A 16753-nucleotide genomic window follows, 5' to 3' on the forward strand; every position below is an offset into this window, starting at 1 on the left:
AAGGGAGGGAGAAAGAGAGGAAGAGAAACATTGATGCGTGGGAGAAACATCGATTGGGTGCCTCTCACACACCCGCAACCAGCAGCCTGGCTCGCAACACAGACATATGTTCGATTCCAGGCCCTGACCTGGAATCAAAGCCACACAATGCACTGAGGCACACCAGCCAGGGCTCCTTAGAATAGATTGTTGAAGGGCAAATTTGGTACTTGGCTCAAGAGGTGACAAATATCTTTTATAGAAATTTTGTACTAATTTATAGTGCCACTGACAGTATAGACAGGTTTGTTTCACCACCCCCTCGCCAATAAAGAGCATTTCCTGTAAGAAAAAAAATCCTGTACTAAATTGACAGAGGTACAAACTATAACATCAAAGGCACTGTTAACCCTAATCCAGTTTAGTATCCACTATCTATTTACAATCAACTGCTGAAGATGCACAGAATACTTATACTTTTTAGAATCATGAGCTTCCTTGAGAACCAGATGAAATCAGCAAGCCCCTTGGAACTCCTCAGACCGACTCAAACAACCTCAGACCGACTACTACTCATCAGGCCTGAGTGGAATTTCTGAACGTGAGCTTATTTGTAATCCTAGGCCCCAGTACTTAGTTTGAGCATATAGAGCACAAGATTTAGTGGGAAAGGACTCAGCATGAGCCATGGGACTTGGTTTCTGATTCTAGCTCAGCCTCTAAACACACATAGGTCTTTATCACAGGCCTCTGGAATCCCCTCCACCTGTAAAATCCTGGAGCTCTCGGACAGTGTCGACCTTTACTGGCATGATGTAGGTAACTGCTCTGTGGACATTCCGTGGTTAAATTTCACACCTAGGCTGGGTTCTTTGACATATTCAATAACAAGTAGGACCTTCTCAATTCTCTCTTACATTGGTTCCAGGAATACAAATTAATGTCAATACTGTCGATTGCCTGTATCTCTTTGCATTTTATGGTAGATTGGGAGTTCCTTCAAGACACAAACTGTGTTTAATTCAACCCGCCTGAATTACTTGACATATTCACCAATAAATGTCTGCTAAAGTAAACCAACCTAAACAAAAGAATAGAGTGTCTTCCAAAATTAAGTAAACATAGTTTTGTTTTATTTGGCTTGACTATAATTCTACAAAATGTCTAAATATGCATAGTCATTTGCCATATTTTCAGCTTAAACAAAATGTTTATACAGTTCATTTCTAGTATTCACAGTAGGTATATTCTACTAGGTCACTGAGAACTCAGAATTAGTGAATTTATTGCTCCTGGGGAAACACAAGGTGAGGTTCCTATGAACCTCTAGTTGCAACACTTTTATCAACCAAATGATGCATAATCTTGTAGTATGTGTATTTCTGTTTAAAGATACCTAATTTAATATATATTGTCAATTCATTAATATTGAACTCATGGCCAATAGCTTTGTAACTCATGCCTGAACAAAGCTTACCTAACTTGTATTTTCTCCTTAAGGCACATCGCAGCCTTCTTGTGCTAGACAAGGAGCACTAGGCAGACTAGGAGCACTAGGCAACACTTTAGCACTATACTTGGGAGCTATTTTACACATCAAAATCATCATCAAAAAACACTGAAATACCAAAAATGCAGCACTAAATATACCAAGAAAAGGATCCTTATTTTCTTGAGAGCTAAAACAAGAAGGCAGAAGGCTGCTTTGTTAAAGACTCAATAAATGCTTATTGTATTAGGATGCTCCAGAGAAATGGAATCCATAGGAGATTTGTATAATATATATCTGTAGACACACACACACAGACACACAGAGCTGGAGCCCCAGGAAAGCTGGTGGCATAATGCTGAGAATTAGAGGGCCAGTGGTGTAAGTCCCAGTCAAGGGCAGGAAACTGGTGTTTCAGTTCAGCGGTCAGGTGAAGAGGGTTAATTCTCCCGTTTTCCACCCTTTTTTTTTCTATTTAGGCCCTCGGCATATTGAAGGATGCCTCCTTCCACTGGGGGTGAGTGAAGTCCTACTTTTCTCAGTTTACAACTACTACTAATAATCTTATCTAGAAACATCCTCACAGACACATCTGGAAATATTGTTTAGCCAAATATCTGGACACCCTGTGATCTAGTGAAGTCGGAGCATAAAATTAACCATCACACTTGCTAAAATAAGAACACAGCATTTAGTATATGCATCGGCTCACATGTTCACCAAACACATATCTTTATAAACTCCCCAAAATAAAGTGCTATTACTTTAAATTGTGTATTTCATAAGGAACCATTCTTCTACCAGACATCATCTGCCAATACAATAAAGTCTTCTATAAATGAACTTAGCAGGCAATACCAGACTGCAGAAATTTTCAAATAATAATTATAATGGCTACCATATAGAGCATGATACTCATTCCCACTTCATTTATTCTTTTTTTAAAAATTTTATTTATTTATCTTTAGAGGGAAAGGGAAGGAGAGGGAGAGAAACAATATTTTTGCCTACTGGTGTCATCCACTGAGCTACACCAGCCAGGGCTCCACTTCATTTATTCTTGAAACAACACTGTTAGGTACAAATTGCCCCAAAGACAGATAATAAAACTAAGGCTTAAGGAGCTGGAGTTACTTTTCCAAGGATACACAACTAATAAGTAACAGAGCTACTATCTGAGTCCAAGTTCGCCTTACTCTAAAACCCATAGTTTTTTTACAGATTTTATTTGTTTACTTTTAGAGACAGGGGAAGGGAGGGAGAAAGAGAGGGGAAGAAACATCAGTGTGTGCTTGCCTCTCACATACCTCACACCAGGGAACCTGACCCACAACCCAGGCATGTGCCCTGACTGGGAATCGAACTGGCATTCCTTTGGTTCACAGTCTGGTGCTCAATTCACAGAGCCACAGCAGCCATGGCTAAAACCCATATTTTTAACTGCTACATTATACTGTAGTGGATTTTTGTATAGGTAAAAATATTTTAAATGTCTTCGTTCACATGTCAAGCACTATATGAATGCTAAAAGAACGTAATATTGCAGCCAAAATACTTTTCTATGTACAGAAACAGTCATCAGTCAAATAACACAATCATCAATCAATAGGCTCAGCAGAGAGGTATCACATTTATTTCTCCAAAAATGAAACTATTCAGTGAAACACTGCTAACCAACAACCATGTAAAAATAAAATTATAAGTGATCAGGAAAGCTAATACAGAACAAGGCAGAATCTTTTGGACTGACTTCATAAATGAAAAGGATACAGAATAGTATTAAATGTGTTTCTTAGAAAATAAACTCTACTCTGAGGTTGTGAAAGTAAAGTTCAAGCAACATATTTACATATGTGCTTTTCTGAATTATCTTTGCATACTTTTACATTATTTCTTTTAACCCAGCTTTACATATGTTTTACTCTTCCTTTCTCTTTTTGAAGGTTATAAAAATACTTTCTAGAATATGTTTTAATAATCCTGGACTGCCCTTCAGTATCCATATTAAACAAAGATCTCTATGTAAAGTAATCAAATACCATACTTGATTCCTTTGAGTATCTGCACATGAGGTGAAGATTTTTTTTGATTTATACTAAACATTTTAAACTTTAAATTTCACAAAAATAGAACTAGCTTAAGTTATAACACATATCCACACACAACTATATGTACATGTATAAGGAGACTGTGATATAAAAATCTATTTTCTATTGTTGATCTCAGTCAAAAATATTTGAGAAACCATGCTCTGGAAACTATTTTCATCAGAACTCTAGTTGTCATCACATGTTACATTACCTGGTATTTACTAAATGTAAATGGATTAAGAGCTCAGATAAAATGACACAGACTGGCTGAGTGGACCAAAAAACAAGATCCACTGCTTAAAGGTGACTCACTTCAAACTGAAAGACATATACAGGCTGAAAGTGAAGAGATGGAAAAACATATTCCAGGCAAATAGAAATGATAGCAATACTCGTATCAGGAAAACAAAATTTAAAACAAAAAAATATTTTTAAAAAACAAAGAGACACATTACACAATTATCAGGGGTCAATCCAAAAAGAAGCTATAATAATCACAAATATTTATACACCCAACATATGAGTACTAGCCCCTTTCTGACAACCATTGTGTTGCACTTTTGCTTTCTACGTGCTTTGATCTTCCAGACCCTCCGTCGGCGGCTGAACAGTCACCTGCCACCATGTCTGGCTCTCCCTCTTTTCTCTCAAGAACCAGCCCTGCAATTTGTTCTCTAGGCTCTCTGGTTCGGGATCATCGTCTCCCTTATGTTGTCACCCAAAAGAGATTGGGATGTTGAGATGTGAAAAGGAGAGCAGCTTTAATGTGAACTCTGGGTTGTGTTACCCCAACCAGAAGAAACCCTGTAGGTCAAATATCTCCATGTGGCATGGCAATTAGTGAGAAAGATTTTGAATTGTATCAAAAGTTATAATGATGATGATGATGATGAGTTAATACTTATATTGAGTACCTATTTTGTGCCACACATTGTCCCAAGCATTTTACATGAATTAACTCATTTATTTTTCACAGTAACACAGGTAGCTAAGGTTATCCCCATTTTGCAGATCAGGCCAAAGCAGCACAGAGTTTCTAAGCAACTAGCACACAGTCTCACAGCTAAAAAGTTGTGGAGGGTGTAGCAATAAAAGAACTAAAAGCAAACTATGAAGAAATCCAGAAAAAAAGAGAATATTGACTTATCTTCTTGACAAAGTGGGAGTCTGTGATTTTTCAGGGTAACTTTAGTTTTTCTTTAGTTAGAACTCTAAGAGTTTACACAAACACTCAAGGCAGGCAGGCGCTTGGATTCCAACTGCCTTTACCTGTCAACTTCTGTGTGGCATTTGTGGAAATTGCCAATGTCAGTCCCAGAGAATTTTTTCTTATGGAAGATACTGCTCTTACAACTTCCAAACTCTAGTCCTCACAATAAAGTATGGAAAAGATTCTACAAACTCATGAAAACTCTAAACTACGAAGCAAGAAGATTTGGCATATGATTAATAAAACTCACCCTACTTATTTGAAACAGGTCCCCTACCTTATTTTGGGAAACACAACAAGCAAAAAGGCTAGTAGATAAAAGGTATTTTGAAGATCAACCAAACAAACCACTCAACATATGTATCCAAAATCACTGGAGGGGAAAAGTCATCAGATCCCAAAGCCAGTGAAATACTCACTCCAGAAATGAACATCAACAGCTAGTCTAAGTATTGGTGATTAGAGAGTGGTTTCCGAGGAACTAATAAGAAGAAAATCATTAAAAGGTGGGGAGATAAGAGGGAAGCACAGGGCTATTACTGGCTCTTACTGGCAAATCTGAAGTACTTATTACAAAGAGAGAGAATCTTTAGTTTGACATTTAGACATTGTTTATGTGATATGCACTGTTGCGTTAGAGCCCTGACCTAAATGTAGTAGTTTAAGAAGAACTAACTCTCTGCCCTCGCCCGCCATTTCCAAATGCCAGCTGAGAACTCATTTCTCAGACCCTTTTCATCCCCAAGAAAGCCCTGAGAACTTAAAAAATTTTTAGGACAAAAAGGTCAGAAAGTTAAATTTTAGTAGGCAGTCTCTCCTCTTTCCTAAAATGGCCATTTGGCTAAAATCCATGACAATGAAAGAGTTAAAATTCTGCACTGTTTAAGGACAACCAGTTGACCTTTAAATATGCTGGTTTGAATCCAATCACCTTTCAACAAGCATGAAATCTGGCACAAGATGTACTAACACACACCAATTATTTTCATAGTGTACATGATGGAGCTCACAGCATCCTGTTTAGAGAAAAGAATAAATGTTCGTTTTTCAAAAGCCAGCCTTAGAGGCTGTGTGTCTCTGTTGATGGGTTTGTCCTTTGGTTAACTGTCTCTAACAGTGCTGTTGGACAAGGCTTTTTAAAAAAAAAATCACAGTTCCTTAAAGGAAATAACTTTTTCATGTTGTTTAAACTCTGTATGTGAAATGGTTTTCCCCCAACTTTTAGTACATCAGAGTAAAGATAGCTAGGAAATAAAAAATTTCTATGCTCAGTCCAGAACTTTGCAGGCCATATATGTAAGAGAAAAATGTTCCCCTCACACTGAAAGGGTAAAATGCTGAATCCTACTCTGAACAAATGTATTAAAATCCAGAAATTCAGCACTCGTCATTTAGGGAGTGTCTACTCCCTAAAATGAATCTTTGCTTTTCAAAAGTAATTTCAATGAGTCTTCCTTAAGTGCTGGTATTCCTTCATGTCTTTGAAACAATTCCGTTTTCAAAATTCTGTCACAGACTTCTGGAAAACACACTGCTTGGCTGTTTCGGTGGTGTAACGTACAGAGCCAGGAGCCCTCTCTGTAGGACTATGCCAGACAGACAGACAGACAGATAGCCGCTGGTTAACTGAAAGGCTTGTGCGCTTTATCACTTCCCTAGCTCTCCACCTCCAGGTCCACTCTGTGACTCACCCAACCCACTTCTGTCAACCAGTTACATGGAATATTAACCCCACACTTAAACCATATTCTTGGCTGATTGTGTTTTTTCTTTGCTTCATCTTTTGCCTTTGGACTGAGACGTCTGCGATTCCTGCCCAGATCTCGAAATCCTCCTCTCCCTCAGCATCTTGCTCCAGTGAGACCTGGGCTGGCAGTGCCCATGTTTGCCAGCCCCTCCCTGCCACAATATTTGACTTCCCCTCATTCACTCCGCGACATTTGAGTACAGAAAGAAAACAGTCAGGTTTCACGGCAACGTGAGCAGTGGCTCAGGCCAGCAACCAGATCGTCACCCACCGGCCACTTCTGCTTTGGGACTGAGGAGAAAGAGGCTCGATTCAGGAACAGGGAGGATCTCTCAGCTTGGGGACTGCTCACAGGCTGTGAGGAAAACATCTGCCAGCCCGAGGGGTTTACAGTCTAACAGGACAACTAGGTCACATGCATAGTTCTGAGGGCTCCTTTGAAATCAAAGGGATCGATGGGGTCATTCTACAGATGTGTCCATGACAGACAGCCAAGACTCCCACAGGCCTCGCTCACTGCCCCTGACCTAATTCTCACTCATTCCTAAGAAGCAGAGTTCCCTCACCAGCTTCTAAGCAGCCATTAATTCCGATCCCATTTTCCCGCCTCCAGATTGAGTCAGTGTTAAAGTCCAGATTCTCATCATTGACCACAACTCGCAACTGATCTCCCACCCCACTATCCCCATTTGCCTTGTGAAAACTGGGGGAACAAGGGGTGTGAAAGTGTCTTTTGCTACCATCCTCAGCTCAAATGCCAATAGAAAAGCTCATGTCCCAGGAGGACAAGGTATGAACTACCCCTAGGCCCGCAACTGACTTTCTTAGTTATTCTCCTTGGATGCAGTGAATGACTCCATTAGTCACATCGCCCTGAAGTCTGTGATACACAGAAAAGACCCAAAGCCCTATATGCTTGAAGAATTGTGTGGCAATCCATTTAGTTAACACTTGTTATTTTATTAGCAAGTGTGGTGTGGGGAAAAAGAAGACAGGAAAGACCTGAAGACAGAAGACTGAGGCTTCAGTCTCAGAGTTGTTATTAACTGAGAGACCGGCCAAGTCACTGAAACCTCAATTTCACCTTCTGTAAAATGGGGATTGTCACCTCCCAGGATGCTATGAAGGAAGCAAATGACATCATGAAAGTGAACATAATTTTGAATTAAAAACAGAGAAAGAAGGAAGAGGGGGAAGAGGAAAAACTAAAAAGATCTGCCTCCCTCATCCTTTGACACTAAAAGGTAAAATAAAATGTTTGGACAGGAAAACTAAAGAAGGTAATTCAAAACATACTATCCCTCAGAACTTTCAAAGGGAGAGGCCACTAAAATCTCCAAACTGATCAAGAGCTCAGTCTGAGCAGCACACTTACCCTCCTGAGCTCCCTGAGCTCCCTTAGCTCATGCCTGCCCTCTGAGCCCAACCTGCAGCAGAAGACCCAAATGCTTTCCTCATTCATTCCCAGGAGTACGGAGACCAGAGCATCTGAAGGACAGACTTAGAGAGTGGGGCGAGACAAACACCAGACCACGAACTTACATTATTCCCTTGGCAGACCAACTTCAGGAGAAAATTCCAGCTTTGTGTTTTCTGCTTGGTCCCCCTCAAATGGGAAGTTCTGCTGAGAAGCCCAAAATAGAAAACAGGAAGTTAACAGAAATGATTTTCCTAACTCCCCCAAAGCAAATCACTGTACTTGTTATGAGTGAGAACTACGGTGAGGTGTAAACCCCCTTTTGAAAGGAGGTAACGTACCAGTTTGCCAGTTGTATCCAGTAAACAGCCTACTCCCAAAAGAGAGGAACAACCCATCAGCTTCCTTCCTAAGTGAGGGAGGAAGGCAGGACTGGATTGACAGTGAAGGAAAGGATACCCAAAGTGCCACTAAAAATAAGCAAGTGCCCACTTGGATGCTGACACTCTTCTTTGAGTTGGTTCCTCTAAAGGAACTTTTCTTAAAGGGCAAGTACTCACATGACTCCCCTCCCAACTTTCTCATTACTATTCACAGCATCACTGTTTCCTTAGGGTCCTGGGTTTGAAACTTTCAGGTCGAAACGCCAAGCTCCATCCCCACATGTGACTGACTGTTCAGTCAGTGGCTAGCCTGTCCCAACAGGTGCATCTCATTTGCATCAGGTACAAATTCAGCTCATTTTCCTATTTCAGCTTGGCTCGGGTTTGCCATGCCTTGTCATTGTCCTCAGCTGCCTCAGGCCTGGATGCCTAGCACCCATCTTCGTGCCTGCCCTCTTTCAGGAAAGGTGTCCCCAGCATACTGATTGCTCACACTATCCACCCCCTCACTCCACAGCCTGCCACAGCTCCCTAATATTAATCAAATCTAAACTGTTCGCAAGTGGTCTCACCACAGCTATCCAGTGCTTTGGTGGTGTGTTCCAGCAGCAACGCCGGAGCCTGGGTGCCAGATGCACTGGGGAAAGACCCATCCTAACTAAGCTTAATCACTTAAGTGGCTGTGTGAATCTGAGCAAGTTATGAAACGTCTCTGCACTTGTTTCCTCGTTTGTGGAAAGAAGATAATAACACCTACCTACATAGAGATTAAGGATTAAATGGGATAATGCTTACAAAGTGGTCATAGAGGGTTTCAATATGAAAGAGAGTAATTAACGTTTGTGGAGGGCTTCCTGCATTCCAGGCTCTGTTCTGCGTGCTGCACGTGTACCCATGTTTACACAGGTATCATTATCCTCATCTCACAGAAGAGGAAATTGAGGCAAGGGAAAGTGGAATCACCAAAACCACACGATGACTCAGTAGGAGAGCCAGTGTTTGAACTCAGTCCGGCTGGCTCCAGAGCCTGCACACTCGACTCCTTACCCTTCACCTTCCCCTTCCCTCCAGCTGGCACAGCCCACACGTCCCCCATCCGTCCAGGCGCCGCTCCACATTCCTGTCTCCCCTGGTGCGCACCATGCTGCATTCTCTCTCCAGCCTCACCTGATGTCTTAAAAGCAGGTACTGCATTTTCTCTGTACTCAACTATGCCATCTCTCTGCTCTTTACTTTGCCTTCACTCATATATCAGCTTGTAATTGTTCCACGTTTCTTTCTGTAATCTACTTCTAAAAACTACATCAGAAAAGTAGGCCACATCTCCAATTCAAGGATGTCCCAAAAGGAACATATTATTTGCACTGACAGCCCAAGCTGCCATTACCAAGCCAGATCTCCTGACTTCCATTCACTTACCCAGCAAGCACTTACCAATCACCTGCCACGCTCATTTCAGTAGATGAAGAGTACATGGGCCCTGTCCTCTAGGAGCTCACAGTCTGATGAGGAGATTGTGTTTACGTTATGCGGCCAATTTTAATACGTTGTGGTAAGTGCAAAAGACATGCTGTTAATGACACCTCCACCTTTGGCTCTTCTCAGAAATTTCCCATGTCTGTCCCTCACAGGGACTGTCACACTGCCCCTTCCTTTTCATCTCTGCTGCCACCTGGTGGTTGACTTGCTCCCTACCTTGTTCCTGAACTGTTGCCATCACCTCCCAACTTCTCACTGCCTGCCTCATTCTCCTGCCCCCCAAAACCAGCCCACCCCCTACTATAGAATAACCCATGTTGTCACTTAGGCTAAGCTGCCTGAGAATAAACTCGCCTTTCAATCCCTGCTTCGCTCCATTCCCCTCCACACATGTACACGTCCCCTCACATACCACAGCTGAGACTTCTTGCATTTCTCCCAAAATGATTCACCTTCTTATTTCCTGTGGTTTCCTGTGCCCACCCTGCCCTCCCACTCTATCAGCTCATTGTTATCTCTGAAACTCAGATGGTCCTCCGAGGTTCAGGTCAAGTCACCTCCTCCATGAAACCTTCCCTCATTCCCCACAGTGTGTGACAGTTCCATTCTCTGATTTGCTGCCATGAGGCATTTGTATCTTCTTCAGGGCACTTTAACTCTCTCTTGCATTACAGCCATTTGTATGTTTTATCTTATGGTCTCTGTATCTTTAGGAAAGCACTTCATCTTTATGATCTTTGTTCAATACAGCACCTATGTTATGCCTCAAGCATAGCATGTGCTGAATAAAAAATGAAAATGTTCTTTATTTTTTGCATATAAGGTTAGAAACATTGATGAGGACCCAAGAAGAAACTCAACTTTTTTCTTTTTTATTATTATCATCCAATTTTTAATCCCTAGGTAATATGCTAGGCAATGAAGGTACAAAAATAGCAAAGACACGAAGGCCTGCGCTAAATAAACATATATTCTCTATCAGGGAGACTGACACAGAATGCAAATAAAATAATAAGATACAAGCAAAATAATATAAATTGCAAAATTATGGAAGTTCTACCACCAACTAGGTGTGTGAGCTTGGACAAATCACTCACTGTCGGGTAAGTGTTGATGATTATGAAATTAAAATGTATAGATAGTCTGTGAATTAGTGATTCCAACCACTGTGTGGCCTGCTCTGATAATGGATGGCCCTTCCATTTAAGTGCCAAGATATCTGCAAAAATTATTAATGCTCATTAATTCTAGGGAAATTAAGTATACACCCACCAAAGAAAGGTAAAAAACCAGCAACTGAAACTGATAATTAGACAATGAGAAAAATCAGTCATTGGTGCCTCACCAGCACCACTAGATCACGGTTTTTAATGGCAACCCTGGCTGCCGGTCTGCTGTCTGTAGTCACGGGACAAGATTGCACACCATCCTCGTGCCTGTAGCCGCAAACTGAGGGATGCAGCCAGGGTTATAGTTCTGAGGAGATGGCTGGGGCTTGATTAGCAGCAAGTTCATTTGAAAGATGAGTCTAAGAGATGTAAAGTGGTGCACAAGGACACACAGCTGGTTAATGACAATGCTGGGATGAGAAACTCGCCAGCACTGTGAGGTGCAGGGTGGGTGTATCTGGGCTGCCTTCCCAGAACATGCGCGAACAGTGCTGTGCAACGCCGCTCCTCCGTCAAACCCCCAAATGGAAATTAGATCACCCTCCAAGGTTCATGGTTCAAACTACTTAAAATTAATAACCAGAATAGTATGTGTTTTGTCACCTTAAATACAGTTGTCTTATAATACCATTGAAAACACATCATTGAAATAAGGACTCAATACAAGGAGTGTTATCACTCATATAATCATAGGAAAGAAAGACCATAGAGGCAAATGTAGACAGTGCTCACCCCAGATCTTCCCACTTGAAAAGAGTCTTGCCCGGCAGATTTTTCTGACCAGCAGTTTCAGAAATGAGTCTTACATTTCTTTTCCAAGGCTATTCCAATGACAAAGGTGAATGTCCTACTTGACCCCAGCCTAAGACATATGGCTCTGACTCTGTGCTCATGAAGCCTGGTTATTGACTGGTTTGCTATAAGGTTTGTCAGCTGCAATAGAATGTGATAGTCAAGCTGATGAGTATTTTGTTTAAGACAGTTGTCTTTGTCATCACAAGTTAACACATCGTGATCACTGACACATCATTCTCATTAGCTGCCTAATATGCGTCCTCCTCCAGGAATCCGAGGCCCTCTCAGAAGGCTCACAAATCAAGGCTCTGCACCTGAAAGGCTGAGGTCTAAACCTTGGAACCTGGAATATTCTTCTGCAAAAGCCCCTTGCAGGAACTGCAGAAAGACAGTGAGCGCCCTTCTGTTAGAGACTTATTTGACACTTACACATGCCATGTACCCTTTCTTCAAACTCTTCTAGTTGGTACTTAAATTAGGTTAAGAACTAGGTTGCTTTTGCCTTGGGCACCAGGGAGCCTCCTTGTGAACAATCCTGTGGTGGCCACAAGGGGCACTCTCCTTGGGCTCCCACACTGTGCCACTAGTATTGACCACAGGGGACCAGAACTGTGTGTGTGTGTGTGTGTGTGTGTGTGTGTGTCCAAGTCAGCCCCCTCTCTGTGATGTGGACTTTTTTGTTCATTTCCTTATCCCCACACCAGGGAATATCAAAGGTGTTCAATACATGCCTGGGAATAAAGCAATCAGTCAATACCATAAAAACTTACTGAGGATTTATCATGCTAAATTTAGAACTACGAATGACATGGTTCCTGTCCTCAAGTAAAATCAATGAAAAATTGAAGACCTGAACCGTGAGCCATGATTTGGTCTTAGATATGGGTCATTATCGAAGAAAAACAACTCAGCCAAAAAGAAGTCATTTCAGAATCACAAAGTCTTTTCTTCCAGTTCTCAGACATTGTGAAAGGGAATCTTAGTCCACAGCAACAAATCACAAAACCCTCCTCTTTTCACGCGATTTCTTCACACCACTCAAGCCCTTTCCATGCACCTTTCTTCTTTAGATCCCCCACCAAATCACCTCTTCCAGACCAGTCCTCAAGCCTCAGCCCTTCTAGTCCTTCTTTCCTTTGATTCAGCATCACAAAAGCCCAGAAAACTGGCCTGGCAATATTAAACCATGTGTAAAATTTAAAGGTAGAAAAAAAAATGAATAAAAAAACCAGACCCACTTTTTGTAGGCAGTGAAAGAAGAGCACTTCAAAATTATCATACATTATAAATAATGGCGTGCTCATGTAGAGAGACAGTTTAAAGATGCCAAAATAACTAGGAAATATACAAAGAAAAAAGGGCTTAATTTTTTTAAGCTTTTCATAATGTTTAAGAGGCTTATGACAGACACTCTGCTACCTGACATTAAAATATACTACAATTTTTCTTTTTTATTGTTGTTCAATCACAGTTGTCCCCATTATTTCCCCATTACTGTCCTCCACCCTACCCACCCCACCCCCCACATTCAATCCTCCCCTTGCCCTGTTGTCTTTGTCCTCAGTTCCTTTGTACATGTTCCTTGAGACCCTTCCCCTTTGTTCCCCCATTATCCCCCATAGTAATCAGAACAGCGCAGTACTAGCCTAAAAACAGCCACATAAATCGGTGGAACAGAATAGAGAGCCCAGAAATAAAACCACACCTATATGGTCAATTAATCTTTGACAAAGGAGGCTAGAATAACAATAAATGGTGTTGGGAAAACTGGACAGATGCATGTAAAAGAGTAAGACTGGATCAATTTCTTACACCATATACAAGAGTAAACTCAAAATGTATTAAAAATGTAAATGTAAGATCCCAAAGCCATAGAACTCCTAGAACAAAATATAGGTATAAACTCTTTGACATCACTCTTAATGATGTTTTCTGGATATGCTTCCTTGGGCAAAGGAAACAAAAGAACAAACAAATAGAACTATGATCAAATGAAAAGTTTTTGCATAGTGAAGGAAACCATCAACAGAATAAAGTGACAATCTACTAAATGGGAGAAGATACTTGCCAGTGATACACCTGATAAAGGGTTAACACCCAAAATATACAAGAAACTCATATAACTTAAAATTTAAAAAAACAATTCGATTAAAAACTGAGAGAACATGAATAGACATTTCTCCAAAGAGGGCATACAGATGGCCAATAGACATATGAAAACCTGCTCAACATTACTAATCATTAGGTAAATATAAATTATAACCTCAGTGAGATATCACCTCACACCTGTCAGAATGGCTGTCATGAATTAATCAACCAAAAAGTGTTGGTGAGGACTTCCACCAAGATGGAGGTGTAGGTGGAAACACCTTGCGTCAGGGCACAACCAAATCTAAAAATAAAGTTTTAACAACAATAAACACAACCAAACCACACAGAAAATCGACAATACGGAGTCCGAACACAACGAAATGCTCAGCTAAACCGGTAAGAGGAGCGAAGCCAGCAGGGGAGCAGATTGGCAAAAAAGATCCCCGACCGGGTGGTGTGCAAGTAGCCGAAGGCGCAGATCCCAGGTGCGGGCTAGGGCAGACACAGGGAAGAGGTGCGGCTGGCTGGCTGGGGTCGGTGGAGCATTTGCGTGCAGATAAACCAGTGAAGAGGCGAGCATTGAGACCGCACAGCACAGGGCGGCAGGCTTGCACATTTCCCCTCGGATAAACAGGCTGGGGCAGTGGGATGGACTTGTGAGCATAGAGGACCACCATTGCTCCCTCTGCTCCATCTCTGACCCCACCCCCACATACAGCATCACAAACTTGCCACCTGAGTGGCCCTGCCCTGGTAAACAACTAAGGCTCCGCTCCTCATACTTAATGGGCACAAACAGACCAAAAATGGCTCAAAAACAACTCAGAGCCCCAGAGCCAATAAATTTAAGTGATGAAGAAATAGCCAAACTTTCAGATGCACAGTTCAAAACACTGGTGATCAGGATCCTCACAGAACTGGTTGATTATAGTCACAAATTAGAGAAACATATGACAGCTAAACTAATTGAAATGAATGGTAATGCACAGGAAACCAACAGTAATGGAAAGGAGACTGGAACTCAAATCAAGGGAGTGGACCAGAAGGAAGGAAAAAATGACCAAACAGAAAAGAATGAAGAAACAAGAATTCAAAAATATGAGGAGAGGCTTAGGAACCTTCAGGACATCTTTAAACATTCCAACATTCGAATTATAGGGGTACCAGAAGGGGAAGAGGAACAGTCACGAGTGGAAACCTTATCTGAACAAATAATAAAAGAGAACTTCCCCGTTCTGGCAAAGGAAATAGACTTCCAGGAAATCTAGGAAGCTCAGAGAGTCCCAAAGAAGTTGGACCCAAGAAGGAACACACCAAGGCACATCATTGTTACATTAGCCAAGATTAAAATGAAGGAGAGAATCCTAAAAGCAGCAAGAGCTAAGGGGACAGTCATCTACAAAGGAGTTCCCATCAGACTGTCAGCTGATTTCTCAAAAGAGACCTTACAAGCAAGAAGGGGATTGAAAGAGGTATTCCAAGTCATGAAATCCAAAGACCTACAACCAAGATTGCTCTATCCAGCAAAGCTTTCATTTAGAATGGAAGGACAGATAAAGTGCTTCTTAGATAAGACCAAATTCAAGGAGTTCATCATCACCAACCCCTTATTATATGAAATGTTTAAGGGACTTACCTAAAAAAAAGAAGATAAAAAAGATGAACAGTGAAAGGACAGCAAACTCACAGTTATTAACAGCCACACCTAAAACAAAAGGAAATTAGGAGGACAGCTGGATCAGGAGTGAATCATAGAAATGAAGATCACGTCGAGGATTAGCAACAGGGGAGTGGGAGAAGGAGAAGGGGGGAGAAGGTAAAGAAAATAAGTAGCATAGACAGTAGATAGAAAATAAATAGGGGGGAGGGTAAGAATAGTAGGGGAAATACAGAATCTAAAGAACTTGAGACCGGTGTTCATGAACTAAAGGGGGGGAATGGTGGGAGAGGGGTGTGCAGGGTGGAGGGGAAAGGAGAGGGGAATAGAACAAATGTAATGGCATAATCAATTTTAAAAATGTTTTAAAAAAGTGTTGGTGAGGATGTAGAGAAAAGGGAACACTCGTGCACTGTTGCTGGGATTGTAAATTGGTGCAGCCACTGTGGAGACGGAATGGAGGGTTCTCAAAAAATGAAAACTAGAACTACCATAAGACTCAGCAATTCCACTTCTGGGTATTTATCTGAAGAAACCCAAAACACTAATGAGCACTCTGTTCACTGGAGCATTATTTACAATAGCCCAGGTACAGAAGCAACCTACGTGCCCACGAATAGCAAAATGGATATATAAGCTGTAGTCTATATATGCAATGGAAAATTACTCAGCCATAAAGTAGTTCCCCTCTGCAACAACATGGGTGAGCCTGGAAGGTATTATGCTAAAGTGAAATAAGCCAGACAGAGAAAGACAAATACCATAAGATTATATGTGGAATCTCAAAAACAAAATAAATAGGCAAAACAGACAAACTCACAGATACAGAGAACAGACCCATAGTTGCCAGATGTGATGGGGCTTAGGGAAATAGGTGAAAAAGAGAAGTAATTAAGAAGCACAAATTATCGCTTATAAAAGCAGTGACAGGGATGTAAAGTACACCATAGGTAATATAGTCAATAATATTATAATAACTATGTATAGTGTCAAATGGGTACTAGAATTTTCAGGGTGATCACTTACTTCATAAGTTACATAAATGTCTAATCACTATGGTGTACACCTGAACCTAATTAATATTGTGTTTTGACTGTAACTGAATCTTTTAAAATTTTTTAAAAAGAGACTTAAAACACTCAATTGCAATATACTCATCGAGCACCTGCTATGAGAATTGTTTCAGAAAGGTACAGTGTCAGGGTACCCAGGGTCACTCCTACATTTGGGACGTCACTAAAAGAACC

General features: G+C 41.2%; 1 protein-coding gene and 1 long non-coding RNA gene across 5 annotated transcripts in view; one reads left to right on the forward strand and one right to left on the reverse strand.

Moving 5' to 3' along the window:
• LOC119046947 (cAMP-specific 3',5'-cyclic phosphodiesterase 4D-like) overlaps positions 1–8359 on the reverse strand; it is a 511811-nt gene extending 503452 nt beyond the window's left edge. For 2 of the 3 annotated variants that reach the window (XM_053657211.1, XM_053657213.1), the window contains exons 1-2: positions 8274–8352; positions 8058–8136 (exon numbers count right to left, since the gene is read on the reverse strand). The gene's annotated coding sequence lies outside the window, so the exon portion shown is untranslated. Of the gene's footprint in view, positions 1–8057; positions 8140–8273 lie in introns of all 3 variants that reach the window. The other variant, XM_053657212.1, reaches the window with a different exon arrangement.
• The window catches only part of LOC119046949 (uncharacterized), a 38720-nt gene that overhangs the window by 16912 nt on the left and 5055 nt on the right, over positions 1–16753 (forward strand). The gene's annotated exons all lie outside the window — the stretch shown is intronic.

Source organism: Artibeus jamaicensis, unplaced genomic scaffold (genome assembly GCF_021234435.1).
Source record: "Artibeus jamaicensis isolate MK-2021 breed Jamaican fruit bat unplaced genomic scaffold, CSHL_Jam_final scaffold_369, whole genome shotgun sequence".
Classification (NCBI taxonomy): Eukaryota; Metazoa; Chordata; class Mammalia; order Chiroptera; family Phyllostomidae; genus Artibeus; species Artibeus jamaicensis.